At 38.3% G+C, this 27,078-nt stretch overlaps 1 long non-coding RNA gene across 4 annotated transcripts in view; it reads right to left on the bottom strand.

Moving 5' to 3' along the window:
- Positions 1-27,078, bottom strand: part of LOC109278902 (uncharacterized) — a 199,571-nt gene that overhangs the window by 29,210 nt on the left and 143,283 nt on the right. The window contains exons 1-2 of one of the 4 annotated variants that reach the window (XR_008423921.1): positions 18,737-18,857; positions 95-179 (exon numbers count right to left, since the gene is read on the bottom strand). The exons of 2 other annotated variants lie outside the window; for them this stretch is intronic. This is a non-coding gene — a long non-coding RNA (uncharacterized LOC109278902). Of the gene's footprint in view, positions 1-94; positions 180-3,678; positions 3,744-18,736; positions 18,858-27,078 lie in introns of those variants that run through there. One more of the 4 variants, XR_008423923.1, reaches the window with a different exon arrangement.

Raw genomic sequence — 27,078 nt, 5'->3', positions numbered from 1 at the left:
AGGCTTTCTTTACAGCAATTGCAGAGGAATGATTCAGTTATAATCTCTAAAAACTTGCCATGATTATTGTGATTATTCATGAGAATTAGCATACCTTTGGGAAATAGAATATTGATGGAAGTATTTGTATGCTCCGATCCAAAGGTAAAATCCCCCAAGTCAGCCCAGCTGTGAGTAACCTAGATAAAAAATGAAATTGCAAATTTTTTGTAATCTAAAAGCAAAAATAGCAAAATAGAAGTTGCAAACTAGCTAAGACTCTCTTCGGTTTTTTGCACATTAAAGCCTTGCATGAAGTGTAGCTATTTCTGAATACCACAAAAACTTTAAAGATGTTTTAAAATGCTTTTGAATTTCATGAAATTGAAGTATGGTCTTTCTCCAGAACAACATGGTAGAATAATTAGGGCAGTAACTCATGATTCCTACAGAATACATCTGACCAACTCTTCACTAGTAACAGTAGCTAACACTTAAATAGTGCTTGTTATGTGCCCAGTACTGTTTTAAACACTTCACATATATTTATGGAAACAACCCTCTGCTCAAATGAAATTGTAGGCCTAGTCGAAAGCAGTAAGACAAAACACGTAATTAGCCATGAGAATCTGCTGCACCCTGGGGGAACAGATTTCCCACAGAAGTAGACAATGTGAATCCCATGTCAGGAAATGTTTGCATAGCTCCTACATTGAGAACTATAGGGATATTAAAAAATTATGGCAGACATGTTTATTTACCTTACAAAGTTTCCAGAAAAAATTATGGTTGCCAACATTCTAAGGTTATGAAACGGGTGCCTGGGTGGCTTGGTCGGCTGGATGTCTGACTCTTGGTTTCAGCTCAGGTCATGATCTCGTGGTCGTGGGTTCGAGCCCTGTGTCTGGCTCTATGCTGACAGTGCAGAGCCTGCTTAAGATTCTCTCTGCTCCTACCATGCTTGCTCCCTTTCTCAAAATAAACACATAAACTTAAAAATCTTTAAGGTTATGAAATGTGATATTAAAATTTGTATGTCTGGCTTCTGATAGAAAATCTGAAGATCTACCAACTGTGGATCCCCTCACCTTACATGTCGGTAATATACAGGGCAGAATCCTGGGTGAACCCTTTAGACAGTCTACGTGCTCTGCTCTTTAGCTCACCACTGCCTCTGCCCTGCCCCCATCGTGGCCTATAGGCATCAGGTTTGAAAATGTTGGCCTCGGGAATAAATTTCAAATGCTGAATGAATATAACTTGCCTAAATGTATGGCTGGGATATGGTTACTAGATCCAAGGGAGGTATACTTTGAATGTTTTGACTTGGCTAGGAAAGAGTGGAGGTTCAGATAATGTGTCCAGCCTGTTAAGATTTGAACATATCACCTTCGTTTTCCAATTATTTTTCTTTTATTTCTTGTTATAGAATCTTTACATAACAGAATTAGAGGTGGTATGGTACTATATCTTCCCTTTGTAGACACGAATACTCGAGCCCACTGGCAGTGGAATTAATCCTAGGACTGGCTGTTGACACCACCAAATTCATGACAGATATTTGTCCCCTGGGGGAGTGTTCTTTTGGTCCATTCTTAAGTATTTTATTTTATTTTATTTTATTTTATTTTATTTTATTTTATTAATGTTTATTTGTGTGCATGTGAGAGAGAGTCAAAGCATGAGCAGGGGAAGGGCAGAGAGAGAGGAAGACACAGAATCCGAAGCTGGCTTCAGGCTCCGAGCTGTCGGCACAGAGCGCGACAGAGGGCTCAAACTCATGAACTGTGAGATCATGACCTGAGCTAAAGTTGGATGCTTAACCAACTGAGCCACCCAGGCACCTCTTTTCTTATGTATTTTAATTTATTTTTATTGGAGTTTCTACATATTGTGGGTGTGTACACACTCATGTGTGTTTAAGAGTGAAGAGAATAGATGTGACTTAACCTTAAATTAAATGAAAAAGAACTAGGGAGACAAATAAATGGTCCTGATCATTAAATGTACATTATGGAAATTAGCCAGGTTTTGTTTGGAAGGAAGGCAGAGTCCATCATTCAAGAATGACATCTAGTCGATTTTTTTTCCACTGAAGGTAATAACAGCAGGGACTGGGCATGGCCTCGAACTCAGAGAACATTGAGACGATCCATTAAAATTTACAATCCTATTCCTAGAGCAAAGAGAAGCCTCTAGAGGTCTTTCTTGGCTTGGCCTCCAATCCTAATTATAACTCACAAAGGGATTTCTTAATCCAAGAATAGCTTCTTTAACATTAGAGTAAAGAATAAAATGGTAAAAACTAATCGTCCATATGAGGGCCACAGAAGGTCATATTCAGAGCTAAAAAGGGAAAGTTTTCCTACACTAGGACTTTCCTGGCATTGCACTGGCCATATGATCAGCTGTATTTGCTTACTTGGGCTACCATAGCAAAATACCACAGACTGGGTAACTTAAACAACAGAAATTTATTTTCTTATACTGCTAGAAGCTGGAAGTCTGAGATTCAGGTGTTGAAAGGTTTGGTGTCTCCTGAGGCCATTCTCCTTGGCTTGCAAGATGGCCAGCTTCTTGTTACCCCACATACCTCCCTGGGTCTCTACCTCTTCTTTTTTTTTTTAATTTTTAATATTTATTTATTTTTGAGAGAGAGACAGAACATAAAGGGGGAGGGGCAGAGAGGGGGACACAGAATCTGAAGCAAGCTCCAGGCTCTGTCAGCACAGAGCCAGACGCAGGGCTTGAAACCACAAACCACAGGATCATGACCTGAGCTGAAGTCGGACACTTAACTGACTGAGCCACCCAGGTGCCCCTCTACCCCTTCTGATAAGCACACCCAATTTATTGCATTAGGGCCCACCAGATGACCTCATTTACTCTTAATTAACACTTTAAAGTCCCTACATCCAAATACAGTTACATTCTGATGTACTTGGATTAGTACTTCAACTTATCAATTTTGGGGGAATGCAATTCAGCCTATAACATCAGCACAAAGTCAAGAGAGGTGAAAAAAAGTTTCAGAGGGACCAGAATAGAGATCTTGATTTAGCCACAGAAAGTTAATACTCAAGATCCACCCCCCCACCCCACCCCAGGTCCACAGAATTCTTATTCCATGTCTATGTGGGTCAAACTATTCTAGGATTGCACCTAAAGAGTGCAACTGTCCTCCAACCACATCCTACCATGTCTATACGCCTACTGCATATCTCACTGGGAATGACTTAGGAGGGCCAGGCCAGGAGGCACTCAGAGCCAGCACTTGGAGAACTCAGAGTAAGTGCTTCTCTGAATGTTGCACCCTGGGCATCTCCCTTGGTGCACTCTAGTTTTGGCCCGAGGACATCCAGTTAGAGACAGCAGCCCTGGAAGGAGCTGAGACTGAGAAATCACATAGCTTCTGATTCAAATTGCAGATCAGCTTTATGTTCAGGTTAGGAGGAAGGAAAGTGGGGGACCACCAGAGTAATTTCCCAACTTCCTTGCTCCTCATGTTAAGGTATAGATAGCAGTCAGAAGAGAAAGTAAAAAAAAAAAAAAAAAAAAAAAAAAAAACGTCAAAGAGGGCATATGGACATGAAGTTATTTGGAACATATATTTTATCTAAAATATGTAGAGAATATATTAAAATCTATCATCCATTTTAAAGGTAATAAAGGAACATTTATGGCTAAAGAGATACTCACGGCAAGCACATATGTGGACTCAATAGAACCACTGGGCCGTCACTCTCCCCTAAACGCAGGAGAGGACAGAAGACACGTGATGGTGAGGTACATATGACATCACTTACAGCTGGTAATTCTAAGGTTGTTCTGTACTTTCCACTGGGAGATCTAAGATTCAAACTTGCTAGATCCGGAAGCTGATCTTCTAGGATGTTACTGTAAACACACTGAGTATTCCTGTATTTGGGATTTTTTTTTTTTTTAATCAAGGTGGCATGATTCATACCTGTTTCAGGTACTTCAAGTTCACCCATGGGTCAAGGCCCACTGAAAGACAATGGTTGTAATGACTTTTTTGTTTGCTTCCTCCAAGCCTCTGCCAGATGGAGGCTTAAAGCACAGAACAGCACAGACCATGAAACATCTTTAGCTTTACTAGGCCACTAACCACAGTTCTCTTCTCCAGGCCCCTGGTTTGATTAGGAAGTATTAAATTCAATTCTTCTGCAGCACTCTTTAGTTTAATTATGGTATAAAGGTTGACATAATTAGATGACAGCCCGAAGAAGAAAAAAGGCTAAAAAGTGACTTAGTAACTGTCTTAACTACAGAAAGGATTTCATGAACTCTATTAATGAAGTGAAGGGTTATCATAAGGAATGGGCTATTCCATAGATGCAAAGACGGGGTGGAAGGCATAAATGGATCTTAGGAGAAGAATTCTAGTTAGTTCATAAGAGAATTTTTTGAAATCTTCTGAGGTTAAATACTAGACTATATCCTGCAGCCATTGACAAGGATAGTTGTTTTATAGACCCACAATCTCTTCAAAGTCTTTACAAACTTCATGGATCTCTGTCTGTCTGAAATGACACTTTGTTCCTGAAGTCTCTTAAATTTTTCTCTAGCAAAACTGATCACCTTGGTCACATAAAAATGTTCTGGAAAGAAACCCTATTAGCCCACAGCTCAGTGTACTCGATGTAGTATAGAAATGTTTATAGTATCTGAAAATGCTTATTGAATGACAATGAATGAATGGAAGGAAAGCATGGTTTAGTAGCCAAAACCCAGAAGTTCATTTCACTGAATTCACTCTGCTGTGGAAGAAGAGCAACCAGATTCCATTTTTTAGTGAAAATTATACTGGGAAGCATTTGCTTCAGTGATAGATCATGTATTAATTAGAGTAAAAGCACTATTGCCATAAGGGACATTACAAGGCCATGATAATAAATCTGCATGAACACATTTCTATCAGCCCACGACCATTTCCCAAGCCAGGCCTCACTTCATTCATTAGGTGGATCGTCCTAGCAGTAAGAGATTAACATTCTGCAACCTTGAGGCTCTAGCTCCATCTGTACTTGGTATCTCAGTGATTCAAAGAAATTATTTTCCCTCAGACAAGTCGAAGAATTAGGGCATTTCTGAGAATACAGATAGGAAAATGTCATGAGTGTCTTATGGTTTAGCAGCTGGGAAAACCAGCTCCTGGCTGTTATTTCTACTCCAGATTTAAATTTCCAGGTGTCAGTCAGATTGGACCAGCAAATGTCACACGCCCAGGCCGAGGATAGATGCTCAATCAGAAACCAGGTTGCTTTATGAGAAGAGGGTGTGTACCAGGCAGACAAAAAGCACACAGGGCCACTTCAATCCCCTGTGCTTCACAGACAGAAAATTAACATTGCAACTCATGCAACAAACTGTGTCAGGTTTAGGAAAATGAATGATATTAACATTAACATTATAGGACGCATCCCAAGCAGTCATGCATAGAATCTATGCAATGAGTACTCACTTTCAGTTATCAGATTCATATCATGACTGGTTTCTGAGAGGCCCCTGATTCCTATCATCTACTTCCTCCCACATCACCTTCCAGCCATGACAGAAGTGTTACAAAACAAGGGAAGAACACAGAGATAATGTAAGGACATGTAGGATAGTGGACTACTTCTGATCAGTCACTACAAAGGTACCTCTTAAACTCTTAAACCAATTTTTCATTACTGCTGTTCTTTCTATTTATAAGTCAAGGTTTTGTCTAGTCCTCTTGATTCCTTGGAGATTTCTAGTCCTGGTTTACTAACTCTCTGCAATTTAAAATGTGGGTCAAGAGCAAGTTGCAAAGTCCTTTAATTAATTATGCTCTTCACAGCTTTCAAATTCTCCTTGCAGTGACAGCTCATCACTTACTGCCTCATTTTATTTTTTCCCCCAGCTTTACTGAGATATAATTGACAATTAAATTGCATTTATTGAAGGTGTACAACGCAATGATTTAACATACCTATACATTACAAAATAATCACCACAATCAAGCCAATTAACATATCCATCACCTCACATAGTTGTCGTCTTCTTTGTTAAGGTGACAACAATTGGGGCGCCTGGGTGGCGCAGTGGGTTAAGCGTCTGACTTCAGCCAGGTCATGATCTTGCCGTCCGTGAGTTCGAGCCCCGCGTCAGGCTCTGGGCTGATGGCTCGGAGCCTGGAGCCTGTTTCCGATTCTGTGTCTCCCTCTCTCTCTGCCCCTCCCCCGTTCATGCTCTGTCTCTCTCTGTCCCAAAAATTAAAAAAAAATTAAAAAAAAAAAAACGTTGTTAAGGTGACAACACTTGATAACTACCCTCTTAAGCAAATTTCAAGTATGCAATATAGCATTATTAACTAGAGTCACAATGCTGTAGAGTATATCCCCAGAATGTATTCATCTTCAATGCAATCTCTGTCAAAATTCCAATGGTGTGTTTTAGAAAAATAGGAAAACAATTTTTTAAATTCATATGCAACTATAAAAGACCCCAAATACTTAAACAAATCTTCAGCAACAAGAACAAAGCTGGAAGTATCACACCACCTGATTTCAAAACATATTACAAAGTTATAATAATCAAAAGAGTATGGCATGGGCATAAAAACAGACATAGAGACCAATAGAACAGAATCAATAACCCATAAATAATCCACATATCTACACTCAAATGATCTTTGACAAATATACCAATAACACACAATGGAGGCAGGACAGTCTCTTCAGTAAATGGTGCTAGGAAAACTGAATATCCTTATTTAGAAGAATGAAATTAAGCATATGTCGTCTGTAAAAAGTCAACTCAAAATGGGTTAAACACTTAAACATAACAGCTGAATCTGTAAAACTACAAGTAGAAAACATAGGGGAAAAGTTTCTTGATGTCGGTGTAGGCAAATGATTTATTTGGATATGACACCAAAGCACAGGAAACAAAAGCAAAAATAGGAAAGTGGGATGCCACCAAACTAAAAACTTTTGCACAGCAAAGGAAACAATCATCAGCATGAAAAGGCAACCCTAAAGAATGGGAGAAAATATTTGCAAACCATTTATCTGACAAGTGATTAATTTCCAAAAAAATAGTGAAAAATAGGCAAGGGACCTAAATAAACATATCTCAAAAGAAGATCTGCAAATGTCCAATCAGTATCCGAAAAGATAAGTTTAACATAACTAATCACCAGAGAAATTCAAAGCAAAACCACAATGAGCTATCACCTCATGTCTCTTAGAACGGCTTTTACCAAAAGGACATAGGATAACAAGTGTTGGTGAGGATGTGGAGAAAAGGGAACCCTTGAACACTGTTGATGGGTATTTAACTGATATAGAACTATGGGAAATAGTATGAAGATTCTCCCCCCAAATTAAAAAATATATAACCATATCATCTAGCAATCCCACTTCTAGGAATTTATCTAAAAGTATTGAAATCAGGATTTCAAAGAGATAAGACTCCATGGTCACTGCAGCCCTACTCACAATAGCCATGGTAAGGAAATAACTAAATTTCAGGGATGGGTAAATGGACAAGAAAACATGAGATAGAAAGATGGCAGACATATATATAGATAGAAAAAGAGATATAGAATGAAATAGTATTCAGCCTTAAAAAAGAAGCCCTACTAAGGCAACCACATAGATAAACAAGGACAACATTAGGCTAAGTGAAATAAGCCAGGCAGAGAAAGATGAATCCTGCATGATCTCACTTACATATGGAATCTAAAATAGTCAGACCTATAGAAGCGGAAAGGATAATAGTGGTTTCCAGAGGCAGGAGGGAGGTGTTGGGGGGAGAATGAAATAAGGAGATATTGGTCAAAGGGTATAAAGTTTCCATTATGCAAGGTGAATAAATTCTGGATATCTAATACACAACACTGTCATTTTGGTTTCTTAAGCCAACCTAAACAATTCTGTGTGCATTGTTTTGCTTCTCATGTAGTTCCCATTAGTCACACCAAAATCCTCTATTTGAAACTTCCTTCCAAGATCCCCTTAAGGTGAAAATAGCACTTAATCTGAGAGTGAAGGCTAGGGACGAAAAAAGTAGGGGAAAATGTGTTTCTACCAGAGGGGGCACCAGCTAGAAAGGTTCTTAGATGGGAATGAGCTTTGTCTCTTTGGGGGAACTAAATTAAAACCAGTATATTTAAAAGAAGGCAATTAGTCAAAGGGGAGAATGGCTAAAGGTAAACACAGAAAAGTAGAAAGGGATCATACCGCACAGAGCCTAAAAAGCTGGGTTAAGAATATTCTACCTTAGGGGTGCCTGGGTGGCTCAGTCAGTTAGGCATCAGACTCTTGATTGCAGCTCAGGTCATGATCTCACAGTTCATGAGCTCAAGCCCTGCATCAGGCTCTGTGTTGACAGTGCAGAGGCTGCTTGGGATTCTCTGTCTCCCTCTCTCTCTCTCTGTGCCTTCCTGCTCATGCCCTCTCTCTCTCACTCTAAAAATAATTATGCATTTAAACATAAAGGAATATTCTACTTTATCTGTATCTGTTTATTTTATTTTTACTGTATCTGTTTATCTCGTATACAATGGAAAATCATTGGGAGCATTTTAAGCTTTTTTATTGTTTCAAAAAAAAATTATTCTGGCTGCTTCATAGCAAATGATTTTGAAGGAATTAAGAGCAAGATGAAGGGGCACCTGGGTGGCTCAGTTGGTTGAGTGTCCAACTCTTGATTTGGGCTCAGGTCACGATCCCAGGGTTGTGGGATGAAGCTCCATGCTCAGCTGGAGCCTGCTGAAGATTTTCTATTTTCTCTCTGTCCCTCTGCCCCTCTCCCCTGCTCAGTCTCTGTCCTAACTCACTCTCTCTCTAAAAAAACAAAAAAAAAAAAAGAATGATATTGTATAACTATGGTCATAGGGGAAAACTAGCCTCCTTGCCCCTGAGAAAGGTGGACGATTTGGGGAAACAAAAATGAAAGCAGAAAACTCACTTATTTTAGAAATTCAATGTAAATTCACAAGAAGTCAGAGATTCTTGATGTAGAGAGACTTATGGATTGCAGTCTGCCATCTGTATAAACACACAAGCACAACTCTGAGGGTCAGGCCAATTAAGTACATAATAAACTGCTTTCAAGGAAGCTGTTTCAAAGAACAGTAAGTCATAAAGGAACAACGGCAGATAATAAATTAAGGGGCCTCGACGACGTTTTAAGCCCTCTCTCATTTCTAACGCCTTTCTTTTTATCCTTTTTTTTTTTTTACGAACCTTTTTAACTTTTATGCATTTGTGGAGTAATCAAAGCACAGTAAAATGTATTTTCCTTAAATTCTAACCAAGAGGGCAACAGCCTATAGTAAGGTTAGCAAAATGAAGCTTAACTTTAAAAGGAGAGGGCTCTGCTATTTAATTAGTGGTCTACCATCAAAGTCCTCAGTACCCTTCTAACGCCCCCAAACCAGAGAAACTTCTTTCAACTACCTTAGTAAATACAACTTATTTTCAAATAAGCTATTTTGAGATCAAGTGATACAGATGAAGTTGTCATACCCTGAAGTTGTAGTTAAAGCTGCAAATGACCTGGGGATGCTTGGGTGGCTCAGTCGGTTAAGTGTCCAACTCTTGATTTTGGCTCAGGTCATGAGCTCAGATTCATGAGTATGAGCTCCATGTGGGGCTCTGCACTGACAGCATAGAGCCTGCTTATGATTCTCTCTCTCCCTCCCTGCTCCTTCCCTGCTCATGCTCTCTTTCTCAAAATAAATAAATAAACTTAAAAAAAAAAAAAAAAAGAGCTGCAAGTGACCTGGATTGCACTATTTTATCAATTCAGGCAATCCCTAGAACCCATCATCATTTTAATTCCCCAGGGTCTTGTCCATTAAGTCTATGACTTAGAAACAGTATTTTGCAAATTAATTCATTGCTGCAGGCCTTTCATAGTTGGACAATGTAATGAGTTGTATAATGTTCTATCTTGCTTTTCCCAAAGTGAAATTAATATCAAAAATGCCTAATTTAAAAAATCAATTAACACATATAGAACATTTTCAAGTCATACTGAAAGTCCTATCAGTAAATAATCTTAAGTGAAGCAAACTATGGAACATCCGTCAAGAAAGTGTATTGGAGCCCTAGAAAGTAACTTTGTTTTGCTATTAGAATCTGTGTCTCCATTTGTTTAAATAGAAGATGCTTAAATGCCCTCTTCAAGCACGACTGACATCACTTGAGTGCTTGTCTTCTGGCAAAAGAGACATTATTCCATCCCAATGCATTTCTACCAAAGGGCAAGTCTGTTCCAATAACTTTTTAGATGACCAGCACGACTCTTCCCTTCAGAGCTCTGGGTCACTTGTGTGATCAACACTGATCTGTGTCGACATATAAATGGGGGCCAGCCACTGAGAAAAATGTTATCTCCTGAGCTTTAAGATCAATTGAAATGAACTATAGATTAGCGAGCTACTGAACCACTTGGGCAGTGGCAAATTTTGATTTCTACAAAGAAATTTTAAAAAAACAACCAGGCAAGGGAAGAAAGGTGTGTTTCTGGGATCCAGCTACCCTGCGGCGTCCAAAAGTCACACGTGCTTCTTTGACACCACAAGGACCTAACACTGTGTTCCAGCAAGCTTACGGTTATGGTATGCGACAGATGCCAGAACATTCGCTACCTTCTCAGGGATGATGCAAGAAATGTGGAAAAGGAAATAGGCATTTAGTGATTTATATTATGGACCAGCAGGCATTCCAAAGTTCCTTTTGCTCTTGATGTTTAGATAACGTCCTCTCCATGCAGTTAATAAGACAAGATTTGAACATGTGAATGGATATGTGTGACACTGTGCGAGTGTGTGGATATACTTTGAAACCCAAATCTAAACACTATTATAAATCTAAATAGAACTGAGATCTCCAAGAGTCTGACCTTTTGATAATAATGTGTTCCAGCAACCCAATTATTATTTTGATAACTAGTATAATGTTACACACTAAATAAAGAACTGGAGATTAATTAGTGGTGTCAAAAGCTCAAAAACTTCGGAACATTAAAATGTGTATAATGAAAACTCCAAAAAGGATTAAATACCTGGCATACTGTGCAGATAACAAAAATAAAGGTACTAGCACTCTTATTGTGTTCAAAGTGCCCTATAGCCAGGCCAGTAAAAATGTTGACCAGACTGGTTGGTAATACGTACCAGGTATTCAAAAATGTTTACTGAATCACCCAGCCATTCATCAATTTGGCCTTCACCAAAAGCTTTTGCCAACTACTCAATTCAACACAGTGACTTTAACTGAAAATCAGTGGTGGGAGTGTCCGTCTGTATGGCTCAGTCGGGTGACTGATGCTTCTGACTCCTGATTTTGGCTCAGGTCATGATCTCACAGTTCGTGAGCTCGAGCCCCGCATCGGGCTCTGTGCTGACAGGCCAGAACCTGCTTGGGATTCTCTCTCAATCTCTCTCTCTCTCTCTCTCTCTCTGCCCCTCCCCCATTCACACTCTCTCTCAAAATACACATAAAAAAACATCAGTGGTGCTGTATTAAGTACTTGAATTGGAATCTAGATCTAACATAAGATCCTTTGAAATGTCTAAATGTCTCCCTCTCAGACTCATCAGATGCATTTCTAGACCTTTAGATTTGTCTGATGCTGATTTCTTCTGGTAAATTCTGCTCAGGATTTTCTTTCCTATGATTTCATTGTATTCGCAATTACATTTTGAGCACTTTGTTTATATATCGTACAATATACTCAATCCCAAAGACATCACGAGGTTTCCTAGTCCCAAGGCAGTATGCATGTTTTAAATAAGCCAAGTGGTAACTTCAAAGTAGAAGGTGGAAAGAGGTGTTGTGATAAAAGTTAACAAGCAAACATGTACAGTTAGTGGCTGTACAAGAAAAGGAAAGGTTGGATTCAAGAAGTAGGCAGTCAAGGACTCACCAACAACCTAAATCACATTTTACTAATATTTCCGGTTTAGTTCACTGCTTCTTCATTCAATCAATTCATTCTCGTGATTTTGTAAAGATATCTCTGTGCTCATTGTTTGTAACAACCAAAAGCCCTTCTCCGATGATCAGGGCAGGAACATATCCCTCTCATTTTCTATCAACAACTCCCAGAGGAGTCTAATGTTAAAAGCGAGCTTGCCTCTTGAAGGCAAGGATTCTTTTTTCCTCCCATCATCTTCCTTCTTCCTAAAATTTTTTCACTTCAAAAATAGTTCTACAAGCTTTGCAGTGTTGGATTCAGACCCTGCGGGGACCTCACTGGAACGTCTCTCCAAGCTCCTCTGGTTTTTGTTTCAAGGAAACACACTTGGAGGCCAAAATACAAAGAGTCTGTTTGAATCGACTTGAAGGGAGCTTCTCACGTGTTGAGCTCACATATGGTGACTGAACAGAGGGAGAAACGCACCCTGCTTGTTTTTGAAGTGTTTGGGTAATTTTGTTTCAGGCTGCCATATGGCACCACACCCCTCTGCCCATATTTCAAATCTTTTTTTTTTTTTTTTCCTTAGGCCAGGCATGGTTATAAAGAGGAGAGGAAGAATTCGAATCTAGAGGTTTAATTACCTTCACATGTCAAGGACCCAAGACATCCACAGCTCCCTTTTCCATATTTTATCACATGGACTCACCCGGGATGTCTCCTTTTACGGCTGCCTCAAATCACTGCTGGTGATTGTTCATACTGAGGATGCTCCTTCCTCCAGACAGGAAGCGTGTGATCTTGGGACGATTCCCAGATGTGGGGATTCAAACTGGCAGCTAAACACATACTCTGACTCATTTAAAATAGCATGTTACACTTGAACAAGAGGGAAGAGACCTGGGCAATTATTAGAAATGTAACTTTTAAGCTTTTAAGGGATTGCCTGGCAATTTTGATAATGGAGCTTAATGGGGTGAAAACCGAAGTCTTGGGAATTTAATGAAATGTATCTGTGCAGGACTCAACTTGATACCAACCATTTTCAACCACACATAAAAACATTATCTTCTAAACACTAGGACAGTCACAGTGTTTAAAAATAAATAAATACAACCTTCAAAATGGTGTTATCTTCCTCATTAAATGCCAATTGCTTCAATAAAAAAGCACCAGTGTGCAGAGTTAAAAGGCTAACCTCTCTCTCTCTCTCTGATGAGATAGTTTTTCAGGCATAACATCTTCACCCTTATTCATCCCCAAATAAAGAAAAACTTTGGGTATAAATAATGGTTTTTGAAACAAGCCATCCCCTGTATCCCAGGTCATCAAAAACAGACCATCCCTTGGCCATCTCCTCACTATGAAGAACACCTCCATAGGGGTTCTTCCCCACCACCTTCCTAAGGGGGGTATGCAGACCCAGGAGAGATAAACCAGAACCTGAAACCAGCACTTTGGTACTGGCCAGACGTCAGGACTTCAACTGGTGGAAGACCAAGCCCAAGGTACCATGACAATCAACATTTAGAAGTTGCAAAACCTTCACTTCCTGAGTTTTTCTGCCCAACTTAGACTGCTTCGAGATTAGATTAGTTATGATGTTTTCAACTAGGAACATGGGTGACCTGTATGCACAGAAGCGAAGTTGTCAACTTGTATTTACATTTCAGGTCTCTGCCAGTGATACACGGACTGGCAATTTTCCATTTGGAGAGCAGTGAATGATAATGGCTTAATTAATATTAATAGGGCCATTACATCTCCACAAGTCATTCACATATTTAAATGAACTCTCCGTCTCTTCATTTCTCTGGGCTATTTTTGCATTGATATTATTATAACCTTTAGATCTCTATTTTAACTTCTGAAAGCAATTTACCTCATCAGTTTAATATCAAAGAAGAAACTGGGAAACCTCATTTGAATACAATTTTCATTTTTTATTTCTTTCAAGATTTCAAGCTTAGCCTAGGAATAGGCCCCCTACTGCTGCATCACTTGGCTTTTGAGTGGTTGCTCACATACTTACCCCCACCTACATATGCCATCAACGATGCAAGGCTCTCATAAAACTTAGAGAGATTTCTACATAAGAAATAAGGCTGAGTAAGAAAGTCGGATGGGGGACCACAGGACAAAAAGAACAGTATAAGCACAAGACAAGTATTTCACACACTTCACGTGGAATCCACCAAGCTAAGAGAGGCTGCATGTACTTGTCAGGTGCAATTAGACAGCATTTCAGAATACAACTGCAGTAAAGGCAAATCATGAGGAACCAGTACTGCCACAAAGCCCTGAATCTGGGTTGAATCCTTTTTAAACTGCACAATGATGGGTGGAGACCCTTGCCTATGGCTTATGACCCCTAGTAGGAGACAGAGTCTAAAGACAGAGGGCAATTCAGGCTATAAAATTTGGGAGCTCACTGATTAGTACACATGCTCTTTAACTTTCAAACGAGAAACAAAAGTAAGGAAAAAAATTAAGTTTGTTAAATACATATATATGTATGTAGGCACATGTAACATACATACATATATATGTATACATATATACATAGTATAGTTCTTTAGATTTTTTAAAGTTTATTTATTTATTTTGAGAGAGAGAATGCATGAGTCCAGGAGGGGCAGAGAGAAAGGATGACAGAGATAATCCCAAGCAGGCTCTGCACAATCAGCACAGAGCCCGAAGTGGGATTTGAACCCACGAACCGTGAGATCATGACCTGAGCCGAAGTCAGACGCTTAACGACTGAGCCACCCAGGCGCCCCAATTCTTTAGATTTTTTATATCATTTTCACTAAAGGTAATTCTTTTATATCTAATTTGTACACTTGTAATATAGGAAGAATTGTCCTCACTTTGAACAAAATGTTTCAAACTTAATAATTTCAAAATTTAAATGGATTGTTTAATGATTCATTTTAAAGTTATTTCAGATTTCTTCTGAGACTTGTAATATGGACTCTTACCAGCAAACAGATCAATGAATTCTCTGACAGAGAAGGGAAGAGCATCAGAAAATGAATTGATGGAACTTTCTTGTATAGGATTTGCAATAGGCTCTATTTTAGATTCAAACATCTAAACATCCATCCAGGCCCTTCCACATTGTTACATAGTTTCCTTTGTGCTAAATAACTTGCAATTGTAAGAGAGCATACAAGATTTTTTTTATTTATTTTTAGAGAGAGAGTAAGTGGGGGAGAGGCAGAGAGAGAGAGAGAGAATCCCCAGCAGGCCCTGTACAGACAGCACAGATCCCCACGTGGGGCTCGAACCAAGGAACCACGAGGTCATGACCTGAGCCAAACCAAGAGTCAGACGCTCAACCAACAGAACCACCCAGGCACCCAGCATATGAGACTGCTAATTCCAGTTTGTTAGGGTATACTTTGGGGAGTATACTGCCCAGAATAAGGGCTTCTGAAATGAGTAAGATCCGGGTTTGAATTTAGGCTTTACTGCTTATTAACTGTTTCACTTAACAGAGCTTCACCTTTTGAACTTCAGCTCCTTATCTTGCAAAAAAAGTCATGAGTCTCACCTGAGATCAAGTACAAAATTAAAACACCTTAGGCAATGACTGGCACATAATAGATGATTGATTGGTAAGTTTGAAATGTGCCCTCATGGGTGATCATTCCAAAGAAAAATGAAATTTTTAACCATGTTTCTTTGATACTTTATCCCAACCAAATAAATTCATGACCCAGTGTAAATAGTGCCTGTGATCTCAGTAACAGGATCTGGGACTAAATAAGATAACGTATCTAAACTGCTCTGAGATCTCTTCTAATGCACTCTTCAGTAGGAGGTCAATAAAACAGTCACCTAAGTGCCTGAAAATAATAGAAAGAGCTTTACCAAAGAGATGGCGGAGACCACAGAAATGAGACCAACCAAATTACATTCTGCTGAGCACTTGATTAAATTTAGCTTTTAAAATCCTCTCAACAACCCTGTAAACTAAGTGATACTATCATCCCTGTTTTCCAGATAAGGAAACAGAAATGTAGATCAGATGAATGATCTCTTCTGGGTAGTTGTTATCTTAATACAGGATGACTACTGTGTATACCACTATAGGATAGAAGTTAAAGCCTTACAGGGGTTAGAATTAAATTTGCCAAACTCTGGAGCCTACTAAAATTAATTTCACTCAAACTGGAAGAAGCTGATATGCTTGGTTTCCACGCAATTCCTCGACACCACGAGATGCTCAAAAACAACATCATGTCACTTCGAATGACTATTTCTGATGACAGGGGAGAAAGGGAGGATTCAGGGTATATATGCTTTTATTTCTGCAGCTGGTTGAGCTACTACTCATTCATATCATTCAGCCTGTAATGAAATTGTGAAGTCTGTGGTGGAAAATGCCCACCAGGAACTCAAAGATTCCATGTCTTCCAACTGCCCTTATAGCTACTCAACAGGATACTTAAAGCCGCAGACTCTTTAACTCTCCTGATGTCTGGAAAAATTTAGAAATTATACAGATAACACAACACATAAGCAAAAGTGCATCTGGACCCTGCCATTTTCTCTCCATTATCTGTGTCACTGAACTGTGTTTATTGTTTTTGATTTAATAGCATGATAGCATGTGGTTAGACTTGACAGAAATTGAACTGTCACCGGCCAGCCTTCATGAAGAGATCTCCTTAGTTCTGAAATATATCATGACTCCCATCTTTATTTTCAGATTATTTTTAACTTCTGAAAGCATCTTCATTAAATCCAGAAGACCATATTCCCATGTGATTAAACCGAGTCAGTATATTTTCTTTGTTAACTTGAAATCCTGTTATGCAAATACACTGATCCAAAAAAAGTGGGGGTGAGGGGTGATGGTATTTATTCTAGAAAAATTGATTGCCCAGTAGGATTTGGAAAAAATAAGAATCTTAATCACCATTACATAAATACACTTCACACCATCTTTTATGTTCAACAAGGAATACTCTACTGTATAATATTTAGTCAGGATCTGCACTTGCCTGATATTATAGATAAGCCATCTCTACTGCTATGTCTATGAACATCTGAGAGAAAAAAATAAAACGTATACATGGTAAATCCAATCTACTTAGAGAATCTAATGCTTTTTCACTTTTAGGTGTACAGTGAACAAAGTGTGCTCCAAGCAGAGGTAGAGATTAATGAAAAACCCATGACGCACACGAATGATCACACGTATGTGTGCTCAAAACAAATATTTACTAAGTCCACTGTACAGAAAGCTTTACTATTCTGACTGAACCCACAGATTCTCAATCACAAATTTGTTACTATCTGATTGTCAGCGCTATGAACTGAACTGTCATGACAGAATGGTTGATACAGAAGAACCAGTAGGTCATGAGTTAAGAGGCTACATATCCTGAAATGAGAATTAGAGACATTTCAAGAGGGAACTAACTAGGTTCCTAGAAATGGGATCACAAGCATCACTTGCGATCACTTTTACATAGCCCCAAACGCTGAAACTACCTATCTTTCAGGCCTACTCTCCAATTTGATTTTCAGGGCCTGCCAAAGCTGGACGGTAAACTTTACTAGATTTATTGGGTTAAAATGGGCAGAGAGGAAGGGTTAAATAAGGAACAGAGATGATGTCAAAGTCGCATTGGACTTCTGCGTCAACAGCACTCATCAGTTGGTCAATCATCAAGTGTGTGTTGCACAGTGCCAAAATACTCAACTAAAATGGGATTGGATTCATTGGGAGGATGACCCAACAGCAGAGCAAACTTCAGTGAGGAAAATCCCAACTACACCCATCCTTTCTGTGTGATCATGCACAAATGATTACAGGAGATTAAGTACATAAAGCTAGTAACACACTGTGTGGCTCACTGTAAGCATTAAACAAATAGTAACTATTATACAGGGATGGGAGAGATACTTTTGATAGTCTGGATGGTTAGAAGTGGGGGGTTAAGAAAATAAGGCATCAAAATAAAAAATGTTTGGTAACTGACAAATCAAAAAGTGTAACATCATTTCAATGTAGTTGAAAAATTTCAAGCCCACGAGTAAAAGATGATAAAGCAATGAATAGATAATCTTACAGAAAAGCACACATCTGAAAAGTATGCACACAGCCTGGTGCTGTGTTCTCTAACACCAAAAGACAAAGAGAAAGAAACAACAGGCCAAAATAAAAAACTTTCAAATTTTGAGAAAAAAGACAAATTCTGAAGTGCTAGCTTGCAGCAATTTTACCATCTCACAATCTGTCAGTATTATTTTTTCAAAACTACAAAAACAAAGATTTTATTGTCCGTCTATTTCACCTCCTACAATCTAATATATAACAACAACAACAAAAAGTAGAGAATTCGAATTCCCAAACTAATGGATAATTCAGCCTTGTGCTTCTATAACTCTAACTCTTTTTCTCTGTCACTACCTGATATACATTAAGGAAATGGATTACAGACAAGACATTTTCACAGAACTTGTCCAAGACTAAAATCAAAGTAGCTAAGTCTCAGGTAAATTAAAAGTGGCAGTTACCACTGGATACACTGAGGGGCTTGCGGGACACAGAAAATTAAGTCCTGGACAAATAAGGTCAGTTGGTAAGAATGTAAAAAAAAAAAAAAAAAAAAAAAAAAAAAAAACGTAATGAGATTATTGCATAAAATGAATTCTGCAATAATGTACTTTCAGTATGCAAAAGATTATTTTGATTTGAAGACTACTAAATCAACCCTAACAAAACACCATACTATTTGACTCCAGATTGATGGCTGATCTAGAATATGTACTTCTGCTGACCCAAAATGAAAATGCCATCTATTTTTCGGTGGCTGCTTACCTGATGACATGCGAGTTCAGCCTCATGGGTACTCAAAGAAATTGAGCAAATGGAGAAATAAACAGAATAGAAATGACTCAGAAGACGAATGGCTATTTGGTCTTTCAGTTCTGTTTCTTTACTAGACAAGTGTTCCTTAGACACTTGTTCCTTAGACAAGTGAAAATAATGTGGGTAATTCTCTTTCCAATCAGACTGGAGAAAGAGGTCAAAGATAGACAAAACAAAATAACAATAGAAAATGTAAATATGAGAGCACTATGACATTACTGGAAACAGAAACCTGTTTCAATGAAAAACGACTTCCATCTAGAAAAACACAGTTCATCTTATCTACAAGCTAGGAGTAAAGTAATGACCTGAGCACACCCACCTTTCTCTCTCTCATCAGCCTCTCTAGAGATGACATTGAATTATATACAAATGAACTCTTTACCAGCCCCTTACCCAGATCAAGAAGTGTCAAAGGAACTGAGAAATGTTGAGGAATCTCTGAAAACAGGAAGACAGAGAATATATGAAATAGGAAAGCACAACTTAAAGGGCTTGCAAGTCATTTTACCAAAAAAGATGGGAATGTCTTTGCGGAGGGTCACATATGCTTGTAGTGGGATATGTGGGGAGTAAGAGAAGCCCTCGGGCACCCACCATGCTGACTGGTTAGATACATACAGTGTTTCACTTATTCACTCTACCCTCAATACACTAGACTAGAAGGGCAAAGGGAGGAATTGCATTTGAAAGGCTGAGCAGAGTCCCAGGGAGCTGGTGTAATCATCTATCAGCACAGGAAACTCCTTGGCTAGAAGACGAAAAACCCTTTCTTGTCACCCCACAGCAGATGCTGCCCTTTTCTCAAAGAAAGAGAATGTTTTTATAGAAGGTCTTTTGTTTCATATCAGGAGCTCCAAGTGATTATTTGTAGAAAAAAAAATAATTTATCACATCACCTTGGTTCATTTTCCACAATGGGAGAGAGATAAAAATTAGACAGAAAACTAGACAATATATCTGGTTATAGAACATTCATTGAGAATTCATGAGAATGCAAAAAAATTAAAAAGTTGATTCAACAAAGATGTCAGCCAGCTTTTATGGAAGAATATACCTTTACATTCAGTATTAAAAATACAGAACTACAACAAAGCCTTTGAAAATAGATACAAAGAGCTCTTTTGCCATCTTGGAGCCTGGGGAGGCTTGCTGGGAATAGGACTCCTAAAACAACAAATATGGCTGGAAGGCTACAGTCCAAGGCCATTTTTGCTGGCTATAAGTGGGGTCCCTGGAATCAGAGGAAGTACACAGCTATTCTCAAAACTGAATGTGTTTATGCTCAAGGTGAAATTGAAATCTATCAAGGCAAGAGAAGTGCTTATGTATACAGAGCAAAGAACAACACAGTGACTCCTGGTGGCAAGCTGAACAAAACCAGAATAATCCTAGGGAAAGTAACTCATGGTCCATGCCAAATTCCGAAGCACTCTTCCTGTAAAAGCCATTGGCCATAGAATCCATGTGATGCTGTATCCCTCAAGGATTTAAACTTGCTTAAAAGTAAATAAATAAAGGTATAACTATGTTCTTTTGATAGATGATAGATACATACATACATACATACATACATAAAATGGAACCACCTTATGATCAAAGTTAAAATGTTGTAACTGAGGGAAACCTGGGTGGCTCAATTGGTTTAGTGTCAACTCTTGTTTTCAGCTCAGCTCATGATCTCACAGTTTGTGAGTTCGAGCCCCACATCAGGCTCTGTGTGATGGTGTGGAAGTTGCTTGAGATTTTCTCTCTCCCTCTCTCTCTGTCCTTTCCCCACTTGTGCATGCTCTCTCTCTCAAAATAAATAAATACACTTTAAAAAATGTTATACCTAGCAACTCTACTCATTAGGTTTTAGAGTAGGTCCAAAGGGCCTATCACCATACATGAATAAAAGAACCTAGCAAGTGGACAGTTTCACATCCATTGCACATCCTAGAATGATATCCCTCTGAAATTTTCCAGCATCTCCCTAATCCCTGTTCCATGATACCTATCAGCCAGTGATATCTGCACCCTCACACAGAAGCAGCCAAGACTGGGCAGCCACATCCTAAAGTGATCGCAAAGGTGTGTTTTCATCAGTGTGCAGTTCTGTAGGGAGTGTTGGGAGCTTTCAGATATGAGGAGGAACTCGTTCAGTTCCCAGTCTGCACAAGCCCTCCACAATCTCAAGCCCACCCTCTTCTCTAGCTAAAGCCACCTCTTGTCCCTATTTCCAGTGTGATATACTTTCATGTGCATCAGGTCAGTCACCTCACAGCCCCTGCCTCCTGTGTTACCCATCACAGAAGTCACTTGATCTCCAGAACCAATATATGCTTGGATGCCTCTATATTTTTCCAGGACATTCACCAATTTCTGAGGCTAGGCTGTATGGTCTTCATCATCCTCATCCAACCTCAGTACTTCCTGAAACTGGAAACATCTCAAATAGGTGGGGCTCATCTTTGCAATGAGATTTTCTCACGGGTTTTGTGTCCTCTGATTTCCCCACAATAAATGGAGTTTTGAGGGTTTGGCTAGCTTTCCCATGTGATGCTTGAGCTTAAAGTCTGGCAGTGTGAGAGAAGATGGCAAGAGAACTGGAAGATGGAGAAAGAACTACGTGTGTGCAAGACAGGGAATGGGGGCCTTCTCAGGCTTGCAGAAGACATAGTCGATGAAAAACAGGCTTATAGACAGAAGTGATACACTTCACTTAGAATATGTCAGTTCCTCCTGGAGACTTAATCTAGGAAAAGAATTGGCTGAGGCAAGAAAACTGAGGTTCAAAACTATGAAGGGACTGTTTGATCTAAGGACCTTATAGATTCTTTTCACAGGGCAAGGCTTCCATATACAAATGTCTTTGGTAAACCCTAAACACACAAATGTCTAGCATTTTAACAGGATATATGTTATGTACATCTTGAAAACAAGCAGGTATTTATCAAAAGCTAAACATTGAAGCTCTTTCTCTATTTCCCAATTTTATTTTCACTAACACACACATACAACATGTCTCTCCAGATAATCCTGTCAGTGTCAATATAGATATTTGTACATAAAGCAGATGACGGCAAACAGGGAAGACATTCACTACTTCAAGTCTCACTTCTTTTGATCTTTCAAGAGGCAACTTCAGAAGAGACTCCACCCTCAACATTGGGGGTTGAAAAACAGCTCTGGAATTCGTGATAGGCTTTCTCCCCTGCCATCTGTGCACCTCAAGGGATCATCTCTGTTCTAATTGCAAATTTTCACCAAGAGATTATGGTCAAACTGAATTTAAACAACATGGTGTATCTATCAACCATCAGTAGAGATGGCAGGAGGGGACACAGGCTCTGCAAGTCAAGGTCATGTTAGCGCTTGGCAGAAGAGGCCGAGTTCCACCCAGCTTCCTAGCGTGGTCCAGATGGTTGTGTTTCTTCAGCATCCTGACTTGTCTGAATGGACCTCGAATGCTTTCTTTTGTTCTACTTTGTTTCTCTTCACTGTAAATTCTCTGGAAGGTGTGCAAATGAGGGCCACCAATCTCAGTTTCATTCCTCATAAAGCTTCTAATAAACAGAATTCCCTAACTTGCTCTTTCCCATTTCACTCAAGCACAGAAAAACTAGTTTTCCTTTTATGAGCCACTACTGAAGTTAGATGCACACTATAAGTCCATTTTTTGAAAAAGAAAAAAGACAGGAAGAAAGAAAGAAAGAAAGAAAGAAAGAAAGAAAGAAAGAAAGAAAGAAACTTTTATCCACAGGTTACTTTTTCATGAGCTTAGCCATCAAATCCTGACAGATTTTGGTTCTACTGTATCTGTTTTCAAGTGTTCATGAGGATTTTGTTTCAGTTAATAAATGAGGTTTTTCACCCAGTCATAGGGCAAAAGCCTCTGACTGTACCCACCAAATGTGATGCTCTGACAAAGGGTCTTCCTTAACAGTTCAGCCCCTAATTTCAGCAGAATAAAGTAAAACATCATTTGCTCTAAACCAAAGGTGTTCATATATATTCTTTTTTTTTCAAAGTTTATTTATTTATTTGAGAGAGAAAGAGAGAGAGGGAGGGACAGAGAGAAAGGGAAAGAGGGAATCCCAAGCAGGCTCCACGCTGTCAGCACAGAGCCCCATCCCCAGCTCAATGTCATGGTCCATGAGTCCATGACCTGAGCCAAAACCAAGAGTCGGACACTCAACCGACTGAGCCACCCAGGCGCCCCATATATATGCTTAACCTAACTAAAAACAGTATGTCAGTAGTAGCATGTTATGGCTATATTCTAATATTTCTGTATTTTAATACTAGCCAGAATATTCACAGAACTAATTAGACTACATCAGGCCTACAAACAAGTGCCTGGCAATACCAGATATCCTACATATTTAGTTTCTGGAATTAACATATGGAAAGGAATAAATTGCAAATTTTAATCCATATATAGATGCATCACATTTGCAAACACCTTATCGGGAAACCAGCACACCCAGAACTCATTACAGAGAGCATTCTATTAGCTTATCAAAAATTCAAAGACAAAAATAAATTGTAAATACCAAAGTAATTCAAAATAATTTAAATTACAACTCCAGTTGAGAGACATTTATTATGAATCAAGCATAAAATTACAAGCACTTTTGAAATAATATAGAAAATATTAAAATTTATCATCTGTACTTTTTATCTATAGTAAGGTGATGTCCCCTGAAAAAAAAACCCTGGAAAACAGAAATGAGAGTGGCCTCTTGAAAGTTACCATTACTATCTAAGACCAACTGTTAACAAAAAGATCAAAACAAGTTCAGACACAAATTTATCTAATGAAGCAGAATGACCCCAAAGCCAGTGAAACTGGATTATCACCTGACCTGCTGTCTAAAGAAAAGTGAACTCTATTTGAGAAGATTAATCAAGATATATATTGAAAGTGATCATTCTCACATCCCTATTTTAAATAAAAATGGAAAGACAGAAAATAACAATAATAGGATTGTAATCCATATCCATTGGCTTAGAGTTAATACATGTGAAACGTCCTCTTGGTTAATCCATGCACACCAGCTACCTGCTGATTATATTCATGTGGCCACAGGGAGAGACAATATGAGGATCTTATAGACTTCAAATTTCTTAATCCTGTGTAGTAAATTAATAAATTGTCTGAATCTTACATGGTATTAACTCTATTCCCTAAGTTTGTCATTTTCAAAGGCAGGAATAGATTTATTTATCATTAAATCTTCCACTAGCAGGGCAAAGTCTGAGACTTATCACAGTCTTGATAGATATTTTCTGACTGTAAAAATTTTAAGAATTGTGTAATCCAAACACCTTTAGGGCAACCTAATCTCTATGGCAGCAATATTTGTTTAACAAATGGCCAAACGAGAAAATCTGGCTTGAAATATCAGCTGTAAGATGAGGTGTAAAAATGCGTTCACTTCTGAGAAGTCTCTTGAAGAAGAGACACTATTTCAGGACCATAAGGTCAAGTATCAGATAATGAAAAATGGAAAATTCAACATGGTAATGGATGACAACAAATAAATACTGTTGAAAAAACCCATGTCACCAACTATGAAATGTGTTACAGAACTTGAAAACAACACTGACCTAAGAAGGGTTGTGCATCTAAACTACACCAATGGTCTTGGGGTGCCTGAATGGCTCAGTCGGTTGAGTGTCCAACTTTGGCTCAGGTCATGATCTCGAGGTTTGTAGGTTCAAGTCCCATGTTGGGCTCCGTGCTGACATGGAGCTTGGAGCCTGGAGCCTGCTTCAAATTCTGTGTCTCCCTCCCTCTCTGTCCCTCCTCCCCCCATTTGCTCTCTGTCTCTCTCCTTTCAAAAATAAACAAACATTAAAAAAATAATAAATAAATAAATAACATAACATAAACTACACCAATGATTTTGAATAGCCATGAATATTTCTCCAAATACCATTAAGTGGAGGAAGAATGACCATGTCCAAATTGGCCTATCTCTCCAACATTTAAAATAAACATCAGTCATTAAAAACAAATTATGAGAAATTTTAAATTTAAATTTTAAATTTAATTTAAATTTTAAACTTTAGCCTTGAAAAAAAGTTTATGTTAAACTTTAACAAACAATTCCTACCCCCACGAAGAAAATAATTAGAGCACTTGTACCCTTTATCCGAAGTGCTTCAGGTAAGCAAAACACAAAGTATACTGTTAGTAATTCCGAATCTACATAATGGTGGCATTAGTAGTCTCAAAAACCAACTATAGAAAAGTATGCAAATTATAGTTGGAAATAGCTGTAGAATAAATAGCAACTCTAAAAAATCAGGCTCCAGTTCTGATAAGATATAAATCTAGTAAAACTAGCTTGGATCCCTTGGCCAAAATCAACCCTGAAAGAAGTGCAGTGTGAAAATTCAGAGAACTGTGAAATCCCCAGAATTATGTGGAACTAGTTTGAACTAGTGTTTACATATGTGTATGTAGAAGGCTTCGGGATGGGGAGTGGCAATGATCTGGGTTTAGGGGTGGAAAATCCATTGGTAGACAAAGTACTAAGTTCTTGCCTTACTGGGAGAGCAGTATAAATATCAACTCAAATCATAAAAGTAATAAAGAATTAAAAAGAAACAGACAAAGAAAGAACCAACTAATAAATTGGTAAAGTTAGTAAAAATAGGCCCAAGCGTATCAATAATGACAATCTATATAAATATACTAAATTAGAAAATTAAGTGTTAAGGAGTTATAGGTATATGCTTATAATTTACTGAAAACATAAGGACATGGAAGTATAGGGAGAAAATGGTAGAACATGACTTATCTCAGAAATATTAATGAAAATAAAACTAGAATAGCTATCTTAATGTCAGATAAAGGACCTTTTAAGATAAACAGTTCTATTAAGAATGGAGATGATCATTACATGATGAAAAAGGCCTCAATTTATCAAAAAAATGTAACAATTTAAAATATAAGTGTATAGGTCAACCAAGATGGTGGCTCAGAAGGCTCCTGAACTCCTCTCCAACCACTGACACACCAAGCAACTTCTTCTGAAAAAAATCCAGAAAGTAGCTGAAATGTTCCCACACAACAGGCAAATAAGAAAATATCCACAGGGAAACAGTTTTGAAAAGCTGAGACAGAGTGCGCCATAAACTCAACTCCTGGCACTACGCCATACAATCAGGAAGTAACTCTCAACTCTGAGCTTCTGTCTGAAAAGCAAAGGGTTTGACCTCAAATTTAATACTTCAACATCAAAGACTCTCATCCAAGGCAAAGGCCTCTAAAATCCCTAGCTCTTGAAAGCCAATGAAGCTTGTTTCCATAAAACCCCACGTCTAGCAAAAAAGTAGCAGGTTTTAATAGGTGTGCAAGCACTCACCATGGCTACCCACTCAGGGCTCAGCTTGGAGGGCACAGGGGAAGATGCTCATCTCCTTGTCATAGCACAAAGGTACAAAATCAATTATAAGAAGAAAAGAAAAGTCACAAACATGTGGAAATTAAATAACATGATACTGAACAACCAATGAGTGAAAGAATAAATCAAAAGAGAAATCAAAAATATTCTCAGAGAAATTAAATGCAAATACAACATACTGAAACTTATGGGATGCAGCAAAAGTAGTTCTATAAGTCAAGTTCATAGCAATAAATGCCTACCTTAAGAAAAAAAGATAAGGCTCAAATAAACAACCTAATTTTACATCCCAAGGAATTAGAAAAAGAACAAATGAAATCCAAAATTAGTAAAAGGAAAGAAATAATAAAGATCAAACTACCAATAAATGAAATGGAGACAAAAAAGATAATAGAAAACATTAATGAAATCAGTGCTGTTTTTTTTAAAACATACCCAACTAGACAAACCTTTAGCTATACTTACCAAGAAAAAAAAGAGAGGACTCAAATAAAATTAATTATGAATGAAAGAGGAGACATTCAACTGATGCCACAGTAATACAAAGGATCATAAAAGATTAGTATGAACAATTTTATGCCAACAAACTATAAATGAATAAATTCCTAGAGACATAACCTACCAAGAGTGAATCATTTAGAAATTGGAAATCTGAACAACTTACTAGTAAAGAGACTGAATAATTTAAACCCCCCCAAAACAAAAGCCAAGGACCAGATGGCCTCACCAGTGAATCCTACCAAACATTTAAAGAAAAATTATTCCCAATCCTCAAATTCCTCCAAAAAAGTGAAAAGGAGAAAATGGTTCCAGATTTATTTTTGAGGAATTTTATTACCATAATACAAAAACCCAGCAAAGACACCACAGGAAAAGAAAACTACAGGACAA

This window comes from Panthera pardus, unplaced genomic scaffold, assembly GCF_024362965.1.
Source record: "Panthera pardus isolate Hobbes unplaced genomic scaffold, ASM2436296v1 HiC_scaffold_2, whole genome shotgun sequence".
NCBI lineage: Eukaryota > Metazoa > Chordata > Mammalia > Carnivora > Felidae > Panthera > Panthera pardus.
The sequence above is the reverse complement of the archived record's forward strand: the minus strand, read 5'-3'. Positions and strand labels throughout refer to the sequence as shown.